The 10,258-nt window shown below is 47.8% G+C and overlaps 1 protein-coding gene and 1 long non-coding RNA gene across 3 annotated transcripts in view; one reads left to right on the top strand and one right to left on the bottom strand.

Annotated features, from left to right (window-relative positions):
- Positions 1-2,245: 2,245 nt before the first annotated feature.
- LOC122916009 lies at positions 2,246-10,256 on the bottom strand. Its single transcript, XR_006386129.1, has 3 exons — positions 10,216-10,256; positions 6,504-6,614; positions 2,246-2,344 (listed from the first exon to the last, which is right to left on the bottom strand). It is a non-coding gene; the product is annotated as an uncharacterized LOC122916009 (long non-coding RNA).
- The window catches only part of EYA2 (EYA transcriptional coactivator and phosphatase 2), a 273,242-nt gene continuing 269,594 nt past the window's right edge, over positions 6,611-10,258 (top strand). The window contains exon 1 of one of the 2 annotated variants that reach the window (XM_044262903.1): positions 6,611-6,670. The gene's annotated coding sequence lies outside the window, so the exon portion shown is untranslated. Of the gene's footprint in view, positions 6,671-7,082; positions 7,132-10,258 lie in introns of those variants that run through there. The other variant, XM_044262904.1, reaches the window with a different exon arrangement.

Below are 10,258 nucleotides of genomic sequence, written 5' to 3'. Positions count from 1 at the left end.
TTGCCCTTCTAACTAATGACACCGAGCATCTCTTTGTGTGTCTCTCAGCCATCTGTGTGTCTTCCCTTTTGAAGCATTGGTTCAAAATTTTTTCCCTTTTTAAAAAATTGAGTTATTTATCTTTTCACTATGGCGTTCTAAAAATCTTTGTATATTTGTTCTACGTTCTCATGTGATTTTTGTATCTGTCTGATGGATCTGTCCTCTGCAGCTTCCCTTTTCTTTTCTCAAGTTTGCCTTTGGAAAGAAACACAAGTTTTACTTTTTAAAAAAGATTTTATTTATTTGTTTGACAGAGAGAGAGAGAGAGAGAGAGAGAGCACAAGCAGGGGGAGCAGGAGAGGGAGAAGCAGGCTCCATGCTGAACAGGGAGCCTGAGGCAGGGCTTGATCCCAGGAGCCTGGGATCATGACCTGAGTCAAAGGCAGATGCTTAACCAACTGAGCCACCCAGGTGCCCCAAAGTTTTACATTTTTAATGAAATCCAACTTATGAATGTTTTCTTTCATCACTTGTGCCTTTTGTGTCCTGGGGAAGCTTTGTCCAGCCCAAGGCTGGGGTGACATTTATCTAATGTCATCTTTTAGGAGGTTTATGGTTTTAGGTTTAGGATTGATTTTTCTGAGTCACATGAGGTTAGAGTCTAGGTAATTTTTTATTAATTGTCATAAGTATTCAGTTTGCTGGCACTATATGTGCATTATGGGTATTTTTCTGTATTTAGACGCTTTTTGGTGGGGGGGGGATGGCGGGGGGATGTCCTGAGACTCCACCAGACTGGCAAAGAGGTCACTGGTACATGTTCTAGAGATTCCAGCAGAGTAAGAACAGCCGATACCCAGGCAAAGTGTTCTTAGTCTCCGCACAGGAATCTGTTATAGCAGCGCACGTGGTTTGGAGAGACCCTTGTTATGAGAAGGGTTGCTCACTGCCCCCAAGTGAGCTCATGGAAGTTTGCAAACACCTCCCCAGCAAACGTCACATGTTCTTGGTCCTCAGGACATACCAAAGTCATCCTGCTTAGGTAGGATGGTTGTCTGTCCCAGTTTGCCTGGGACATTCACTCTCCAAAGGTCTTTAGATGGACTTTTGAACTTGAGGAGCTCCGATAGTCTTTCCAGATAATCCCTCTGCATTCAGACCACAAATTCTTTAAGAATGTAGAACGACCTCTTGTTGGATTGTGGAGATCTCTAATGTGTCACGGTCAGCATTTCTAAGCTCATTGCCCTGATACGTTCCGAAGACCCGTTGGCTCTGTTCACCATCAAACACAGTAGCTGGCCAAAAACAAGGAGAAAAGAGAAGCCACATGTATCAAAAAGCCAGAAATCTTGTCATTCGATTTGCTTTTCCTCTCTAGGGGAAAAAGAAAGGAAAGAATTGCAGGGGTTTGAAGGAAAGTGCAAGGAGGTGACCTGGTTTAGAGCTCTATGGGTGGTCTTCAGGCCAGAATCAGTTTGAGAGCTGATCATGACCAAAGGTCTGGGCAACCATCGAGGCATTTGTTCCATTGCTGGGTTTTACGAGCAAGGGGGTAAGGGCTCCATCTTATTCTCCTCTTACTGGGCACGTTCTCTGTGGTCTGCTAACTAGTCTCCAAAGGGAAACTTGGACTTCATCCCTCTGGGCTACTCTCCATTCCCCACCTGTGAATCCTCTGGGCCTTTGCTGAAGAACAAATTGAAAGGTAGAGCCTAAAAGAAGAAGAGACGAAAAACTTGATTTTATCTTGAGCTCTGTTCTGGCTCCTCAGAAGAATGGGCTTCTGGAACACCTTTATTCCTGTTTATTTATTTCAGGATGGGTGGTAAGGAAATGGGAAAGGGCCACCAGCCCCTGGTCATTTTGTGTGCACGGCATCAAACCCATGCCATATCATTTGTATCTGCCATTCATTCATCATTTACTCATGCACCAGACACTGTTCTAGGCCCTGGGGATCTAGCCATGAACAAAGAAGCAAGTGTCTCCTCACATAGAGCTGAGGTTCTAGTGGGAGAGACCACCATGAATAGAGATAAACAGGCAGATACTTAACTCCGGTAGCAGTGTGATAAATGTGCTGAGTGAGAACAATGGGAGGCAGTGGGATAAAGATGCCATTTTGGACAGGGAGCTCAGGGAGGGGCTCTCTGGGGCAGAGACACGGGGCAGAGATCTGTATGGGTTGGAATGAAACCACTGACCTGGCTCAGGGAGGCGTACTGCAGGCCAAGGGAGCAGCCTAAGTGGGGGTCTCGATGTCCCTCTCCACGTGGGAATGGGCCTTTTCCACGGAGCACTGGTGATCCCGAAATTCTGGAGCTCTGCCTGAAATTGCACCCAAGAGTGGATAGTCCTCCTATTTGAAGTGGGAAGAATTATAATGTATGACGTGTCAACCCAATCCCCGAAACAATTTCCTAAAGTGGAACTGAACACTTAACAATCTGGACTGACTATCCAACTAGCTTGTTAAGATGGTAAAGTGCCTAAAGGCTGGCTTCCTGATCACCAAGCAATTTACTTAGGTTGTGCACATGGTGACACAGCCACGTCTGTTTGCAGGTCCCCTTCTTTGCTCCTTGATTCACTTCTCAAAATGTGATTCAGTGTTGTCGCAATAGTACCTGAAATGTTACTTTCCCTATGTGTCCTGCTGTCCTACCTGTTATTCCGAGAGAAAAGCTACTCAGAGTTTTGAGGATACAAATAGGAGTTATTTTTTATAAATACTCATCTGATCATTTTGAGAGTCATGCCTTCTATGAAGTTTAGATATTAAATACAAAGAGGCACTCTACAGGGAAACTACTGACCAGGGAGATGTTCAAAGTTTGCCTGTTTTGTGCCCTCGGGTTAGGGAGAATGTAATATTTTATTTTTTTGCCAAAGGGGGATTTTTTAATTTCACATTGCCAAAAGCTAGCTCCCCCAATCCCTCCCACATTACATATTTATTGTCTCTCTTTCTCTTTAAAGATTTTATTTATTTATTTGAGAGAACACTACAGAGAGAAAGAGAGCATGAGCTCTGGGGAGGGGTAGAAGGAGACAGAGAAGTAGACTCCCCACTGAGCAGGGACCCAGATGTGGGGCTTGATCCCAGGACCCAGAGATCATGACCTGAACCAAGGGCAGATGCTTAACCGACTGAGCCACCCAGACACTCCTTTATTGCCTCTTTTATAAGGACCCATGGGAAACCTTTTCTCCTGTACCAATATCAGGCAAAGTTCTGATAGCTTCAAGTAGTCCTGCTTGTTTCTATCCGGTAGGCATTGGGATTCGTGAATGCAGGGAAGCCCTTTGAAATTCAAGGTTTTCAATCTTGCCTCCACTTGTACTATCTACAAGTACCCACAGGAGAGAGGTGTGATAACTGGAGCTGGGATCCCTCAGTTCCTTTTTTCCATCCTGAACTTCTCCGCATGTTTGTTTTTGAGCAAAAGAAAATTTGAAAGCCGCTGATGTACTTGGTCATCTTTTCCTCTTTGCCTTGACTGCCAGGACACTCAGCATCTAATTCTCAGCCCACCATTCAACAAGTGCTCAGGACCTCCTAGCCCACATTTTGACTTTCTTTTCTTTTCCTCCCCGTGTTTCCCCTTCACCTGCTTTTCCTGTTTTAGTTATTCTGTTCCCATATATTGATGTTTTTGCATGCTGCCTCAAATCCCTTTTGGAAAGAACCAAGGTTTAAATGAATGCATTAAAAAAAAAAGGAATACTTTTTCTTTGCAGGTGGGAAAGGAATGTGTATAGAAATAAGACATGATAGGACATAGAGAATACACATATGTGCTTGTAGGATAGGTATATACATGTTGGATACTTTGTGAAGTTTGGAGTTTTCCAACTTAAGCTGGTCTTCTGGCTTTTGAGAACATGTACTTGGAAGACTCTGGTCGGGGGAGGGGGGATTGTTTTATTCCAGGGTAGGCTCGCCTGTGGTCTACACTCCAAAGAGTCTGCTTTATGGTTTAGCATTTTCGGATATTGTCTGGGATTATTTTGCTGGTCATTACAAAACGAGGACAACTACGTCGTAAGACAAAAAATCAAGGGGGAAAAAGGAGACAGGAAGAGGGCACTGGTACATAGAAAGGCAGCTGCATTTTGGGTAATCTTCAATAAGAATTGGGAGCCTTAACTCCCATTTGGGGTTCTACTTCATCTGCTGTGACTCAGTGGTCAAGTTCTTATTTGCCCAAAGGTGGGGACTCTCCCCCTCTGCTGAACACTGGAATCGCCCGGGAGCTTAAAAAAAAAAAAAAATACTGATGCCTCAGTCCCTCCCCTGAGAGAGTCTGGTTTAATTGGTCTGGGGTGGAGCCTCAGCATGGGGAGTTTTGAAAGCTCCCTTGGAGATTCTAATGTGTAGTGGGGAGTTGAGAACCGCTGCCCTAAGAAAAGGAAAAATAAAATAAAATTAATAAGCACCTGCCTCCTGTTTATCTCTCAGGGTGCCGTGGGGCATGGCTGCGATGTATGAGATAATGGGCCAAATTCTGGTGAAGGAGTAAAATGATGTGAGGGGCACAGATTAACCCTTTGTACTGCACAGAGTACCCTCAGCTAATGTGTTCGTCGACATTTCTCCCATGATCTGCAGGAAGAAGCCCCGTCTGGCCTGACCCAGCACACAGATACACACACACACACACACACACACACACACTTAAACTCTAATTGCATGCAGTTCATTTAATATTTTCTAGGCCAGTCTACCCCATTCTATTCCTTTAGGAAAAAAAGAAAGAAAGAAAGAAAGAAAGAAAGAAAGAAAGAAAGAAAGAAAGAAATTAATTCTACCTACCACTACTGTTTAGATAACATTCTATGAAGGCTCATGGGCAAAGAAAAATTAAACATGTCCAGAGAGCATGAAGACACTCAGTTTATAAGGACTTGGGGCATTCTGTGAGATGCTATGGGGAGTGAAGATCTGTGTACAGTAATAATGGTTGAGCATCACTAGTACCAACTACGGTCATGGTAGAAAGTGTGTACAAGCATGGTCTCAGTGAATTATCACAATGATCATATAATATGGATACTGGTGTCTCCATTTTAGAAATGAGGAAATCAAGGCCAAGTTCATGTGCATGTTCTGCTTCTAGGAATAGAAAAGTCATCCAGGAGCTACAGGTCTGGTGCTTACTCAGCTCATGGAAGGAGAAGAGCCATGCTTACTGATACATTTGCTTCTACCTAAAGTTTTGAGAGTAGAAAGAAGAGAACCAGCTCAGACCAGAGGCAGATGAATGTACAACTGGGCCTCCAGCACATATAATGTGGGAGCCCTATGGAAGAAGAATAATAAAGTCCAAAATTAGGTACAAAAGTGAATATCTCTTTGAATTTAAGAAAATCAATCATGACAAATTGAGATTTTAAGAAGCTGAAAAATACAACAAACATCACAAAACTCCCAACTCAACTTTTCCTCAGCTGGATCTCCGAAATGGCAGTGGCCACTCCCATCCCACCTATCGGGATCCAGTAGGACAGGGGGAATCAGAACAGAAAGAGACAGTAGTCTTTACTGATTGCAACTGAATGTCAGTATGTTGACAGGGACCTAGATGTGTGTTCGCAAGGTCACTTTTCATGTCAAATGTACAAAATGTCAGAACCTTAGAAATGGGACCAGCCAGCAAGGGGCCCCAGAGCTTAAGGTTCATTCGCTTTCCTAGAGCCCCACAACTGGAATTGAATCTGGATATTAAATCTCAAGATCAAGGGCGTTGGGATCAGCGGGACTTGAGTTTCAGCCCTGGGCTCAGCCACTCTCTGCCTTCTTGGAACTTGGACTTGATCATTTGTAAAATGAGCATACTTACAGCATCTATCTTTGGGTCTCTTTTGGGGATTTTATGAGATGAGGATGGGGCGGGCACACTGCATAAGCTTGGGTTGCCAGGTTTAGCAAAGAAAATGTTGGACATTCAGTTAAATTGGAATTGCAGGGAAACGGTAAGTTTTGAATAGATTACCACCTATTGCATAAGACATGTTTATGCTAAAATTTATTTCTTGATGCTCTGAAATTCAACTTTATCTGAGGACCCGGGTTTTTATTGAGCTTAACAAATGGCAGTGGTCGCTCTTGATTTTGGACGGAAGCATCCTGGGTGCCCCACAGTGAAGTGGTCGGAAGGGCGAAAAGAGCTGCCTAGATTCCATTCCGGACAGTTTATCGTGGGGACGATTATTAAAAAGGTGATCAGGAGAGGATGGAGTAAGTGGGGTGTCTCAGTTGGAGTGTGTGTGTGGAGGGCGGCTGTGCCACTGACTTTGGGTAAGCCAGTTAGGTTCCTGGGACGTCAATTTCCCTATCTGTAAAGTGGGTGAAAAGTAGGTTTATGATTCTGAACGCTCCCCCCAACCCCATAGCACTAGCAGTGGTCTTGCTCATAATTTAAGTGTCACCTCCCCGGAGAGGTCTAAGATCACCCTCCCTGCACCCCAGCACATAAGTCCCACGCCCCATAATAATTCTAACTTTCTGAAATTACCTTGCTTCTCTACTTGTTTGTGGTCTATCTCCCCATGTGCACAAACGAATCTGTCTTGCTCCAGCTGAATCTCGCGGGGGCTGTACCCGACACGTAGATGCTCAGCGTAGGCTGAAGGAATGAATAAGTGGATGAATGAATGAATGAACGTCGGAGTCACTGTCGAGGTGCGGTTCTCAGGGGCCGCGCCTGGGTTGCGGAGGGAGGGGGTGCGGGCTGTCGGTGGGTGGGGAGGAGGCTGCGCCCTAGACTCCTGAAGGACCGGCAGGAGCGGGCGCGCTCGGCTGGGCTGCAGGCGCGGAGAGCAGCGCGGCGGCGGCGGCAGCGGCAGGGCCGGAGCCCCGCGCCGCGGGTCCAGTCGCCGGGGGTGTGCGCTCGCCGAGCCCAGCACCGCGCCTCGGCGCCCCCACGCGCCCACGCAGCGGCGCGGGGACCGGGCGGGGGCAGAGGGAGGGCCCGGCCCGGGGAGGGGAAGGGGCCGGTCCTCCCCGCGCAGGCAGCGGCTGCGGCAGCCCAGGAGGCGGAGGCAGCGGCGGCGGCGGCAGAGCAGCACGGTGCCCGCCGCAGTCAGCCCGGCCGCGTCGGACCCGCGCCCGCCCGCGCCGGGGCGCCCTCTCCACTGCGCGCGGTGAGTACCGCCCGCGGCGCCCACCTCGGGCAGCCCGCCGGGCTTGGCCGCACTTCGCCGGGCCCGGGCTGACGCGGACCGGTCGCCTTGCGCCTCACTCGTGCACCCTCCGGGCCCGGGCCTCCGCAGCTGTCGGGGCGCATGGGGTCCCCAGGGCACAGCGGGCGCGAGGGCGGCGGGGACGGCGGGGACGGCGGGCGGATCCCATGCCGGGAAAACCGGTCTCCGGGCCTCAGTTTCCTTTTGCGCTCGGAGGGCAGCGACTCAAGTTTGCACTCCCGCGCGCGGGACAAGTGCATGGCACGCGGGCTGTGTAGACGCGGTGGGCTGCTTTTGGACCCTTTCATGAAAGGGCCCGGGTCGTCGGCGACCCAGGGTGGTCCCCCCAGCTCGGTCCGAACCGCAAAAGGCGCGGGGAGCCCAACGCACGCCTGCGGGCGCTGTGTGGGGAGCCCCCGGGATGGGGCAGGAACGGCCGCCCCGCCGCCCTCCACCCGCCTTCCACCCGCATTTCTGTTCGAAAGTCCGGCTGCGCCCGGCCTGCGAGGGGCCGGCTCTCGGGGCTTTGTACCGGGGCGGGCGTCCCGGCGCTTGCAGAAGCCGGAGTTGAAGACTTAAAAAACTTTGCCTCCGAAGACTGTTTAGAACGAGGCTAAGGTTTTGCTGTAATGAGAGAAAGTGGAAAAAGGAACTGTTTTTTAGCCTTGCAGCCTGGAGGTTCAACGGCCCTGTTGGCCTTAGATCCTCAAATACATTTCCTGCCCCCAAATAGTTTGTGAACTCCAGGAATCCTAGGAGAGCTTGACCGGTAAAAAATACTCTAAAAAATACTCGCATCGCACAATCCTCCGAGCGCCTTTCTCAGGGGCTTCAAGGGAAGCGCTTTGGCTGGGAGGGTCCCGCGCCTCCCCAGCGCAGTTACCGTGACTGCTGCTCTGGTCTGAGTTATTTTTGCAAAGAAAGACTGAGGCTGCATCTTTATGGATACCATTTTCTTTTCTCCCCTCTTTTCCCGAAACGCTACGTAATCTTTAATTACATATATATATATAATGTCGAGAAATAAATCAGCCCTGGTGGAGGTAACTTTTAATGACGAGGTGCAGCGAAATGAGTGAGCATCAGAGTCTGGTTGTTAGCAAGAGCAGAGGGAAGGGAGAATGATTTACAAACATCAAGTAAGGATTTGAGTGCTGAATTATGTTTGAGTTACGGAGCTCCCTTCCAAAGGAAATTATAACCAGCGGACAATTGCTGTATTTCCAACTAAATCTGTTCATTTCACGAGCCTTTTTCTTGCTTGAGTGAGATTTCTACTACCAGAGTAATAATACTGAAGTCATAGCCAGATTTCCAGCCTCTGGGCCTTTTGGGGAGGTGGGGGCAGGGCAGGGAGACCTCCCTTTAAAAAGAAACTTCGCGAAAAATCTTTCAGGCACCTTTACCCAAGAAATGTTCATGTTTTCCACTTTCTCTCCCCATTTTTAAACCCCTTAAACATTCTACATCCTTGCATTTAGACATCCTCAGACTAAGTTAATAAAAGAAGGTTGTCGTAAATGATCATAGTTGACTCTTGCTTTTGACGAAACCTAAAATTGTGTTTGCATGAAAAAAATCTCCTTGCCTTTGGAAGAAGCTCTACGTTTGGCACTTTTGACCAATACGGCTAGATCCGAAAAGGCCTGAACTTTTTAAAAGCTGTTCGCAGGTCCCACAACTACTTGGTAGTGAGACCATTCTTCCCTTGTAATTTTAGCTTCGCAGTATTAGCTATTTTATCTTAAAGGACTTGGCATTTTTCCTCTGCCTTGAAAACAGCTTGCCTCGTGTTGTAGCTGTGTGGAGAGTACTCTATAAACAGATCAGTCTCTTTCCTAACGTTAAGTAGCTAAAGGAAAGGAAATAAAATAAAGAGATGTTATCCCGATTCTTTGGGATTTTTAAAAACCAGATGCTTTCATCACTTAAGTTCTAAAGTCTTCTTTTCATGCCTTTTGTGTTGTATTAAACACATCATAAAGAACTATGATTTGTTGACTTGTTATAGGATTACCATTTGGCAAAAACACCCAAGACATGCTGTTTCAAATATGTGGTCTTACTTCTGCTTTAAATTGCACGTACAAAATTGCAAGCCTTGTTCCAGACGGATAAATTGATAAAATGCTAGCTGCTGTTGGAACGGGGCAGAAGTCCTCAGCAGAAGCGCTCTGTGGTAGAGCTGAGTACATTTTGAATTGGGGGAAGCTAGATAGGGGGACCCCGGCAGTTTGTGAAAAGGTAGACACGGTCCAAACACGTCCACTTTAAGACTGCTTTGGGTTCCCCCATGACAAGATGACTCCTTCCCCGCAAAGAAGAAACATTTCCTTATTTTTTTGGTTACTTTTCCAAAGATAACTTGTGTTCGGGCGCGAGAGACCAGAGCTATGCAGAAATCCAACCGTAACCGGCTCAGAACGAGGACTCGTTGCCGCTTCCTTCCACCAGATGTTTTTTAGGTGTCCTCAGCTGGAATGCCCAGTTTGAAACTAATTAGGGCAGCAATAAACTCCTTGTATAATAAAATCGCAGGCCGTTATGGTCCATAAGCGGGGCTCCCGGCATCTCCTGACAGATGCCTCTATCCGGCAGAGAGACAGCCCATAGCTGTCAGCAGGGAATGAAGGGGCAGGAGATATCTTGTTTAGACATTTGCTCGTCCCTGTATATCCGCGCACATCTCGTACAGCATGTTCCCTTCTATGGGGCACGGGTGGTGGAAGTCTACCTAGGTAGGGTTCTGTCTTTGCTGGGCAGGCCTCCTTACCATAAAAAAGGCTCGTGGGAGAAGTTAGCAGCACAGCCTGAGGCAGTGGCCGCAGGTCTGAGGTTTGTGTGTGTTTACACATGTGTGTGCAGGCTGGATGAGAAGGCTTTCTCTCCCATGGCAGAGTGAAAAACTCATCTGCTTCTCACCTAGGCACAGAGAAAATGCGAGGCTGTCGGGCCTTATGAGGCATTCCTTGGGGGACAGGAGAACCCCCTTCTCCAAAGATATTTTAGAAAGGGGGCATTCGCCTGCCCATGTGTTCTCCTTACCTGTGGGGTTTCTGGAGGTGAAGTGGCTGGTTATTCCGTTCAC

This window comes from Neovison vison, chromosome 8, assembly GCF_020171115.1.
Source record: "Neovison vison isolate M4711 chromosome 8, ASM_NN_V1, whole genome shotgun sequence".
Taxonomy (NCBI): Eukaryota; Metazoa; Chordata; class Mammalia; order Carnivora; family Mustelidae; genus Neogale; species Neogale vison.
Note: the sequence above shows the minus strand (reverse complement) of the source record. Positions and strands in the feature narration are given on the sequence as shown.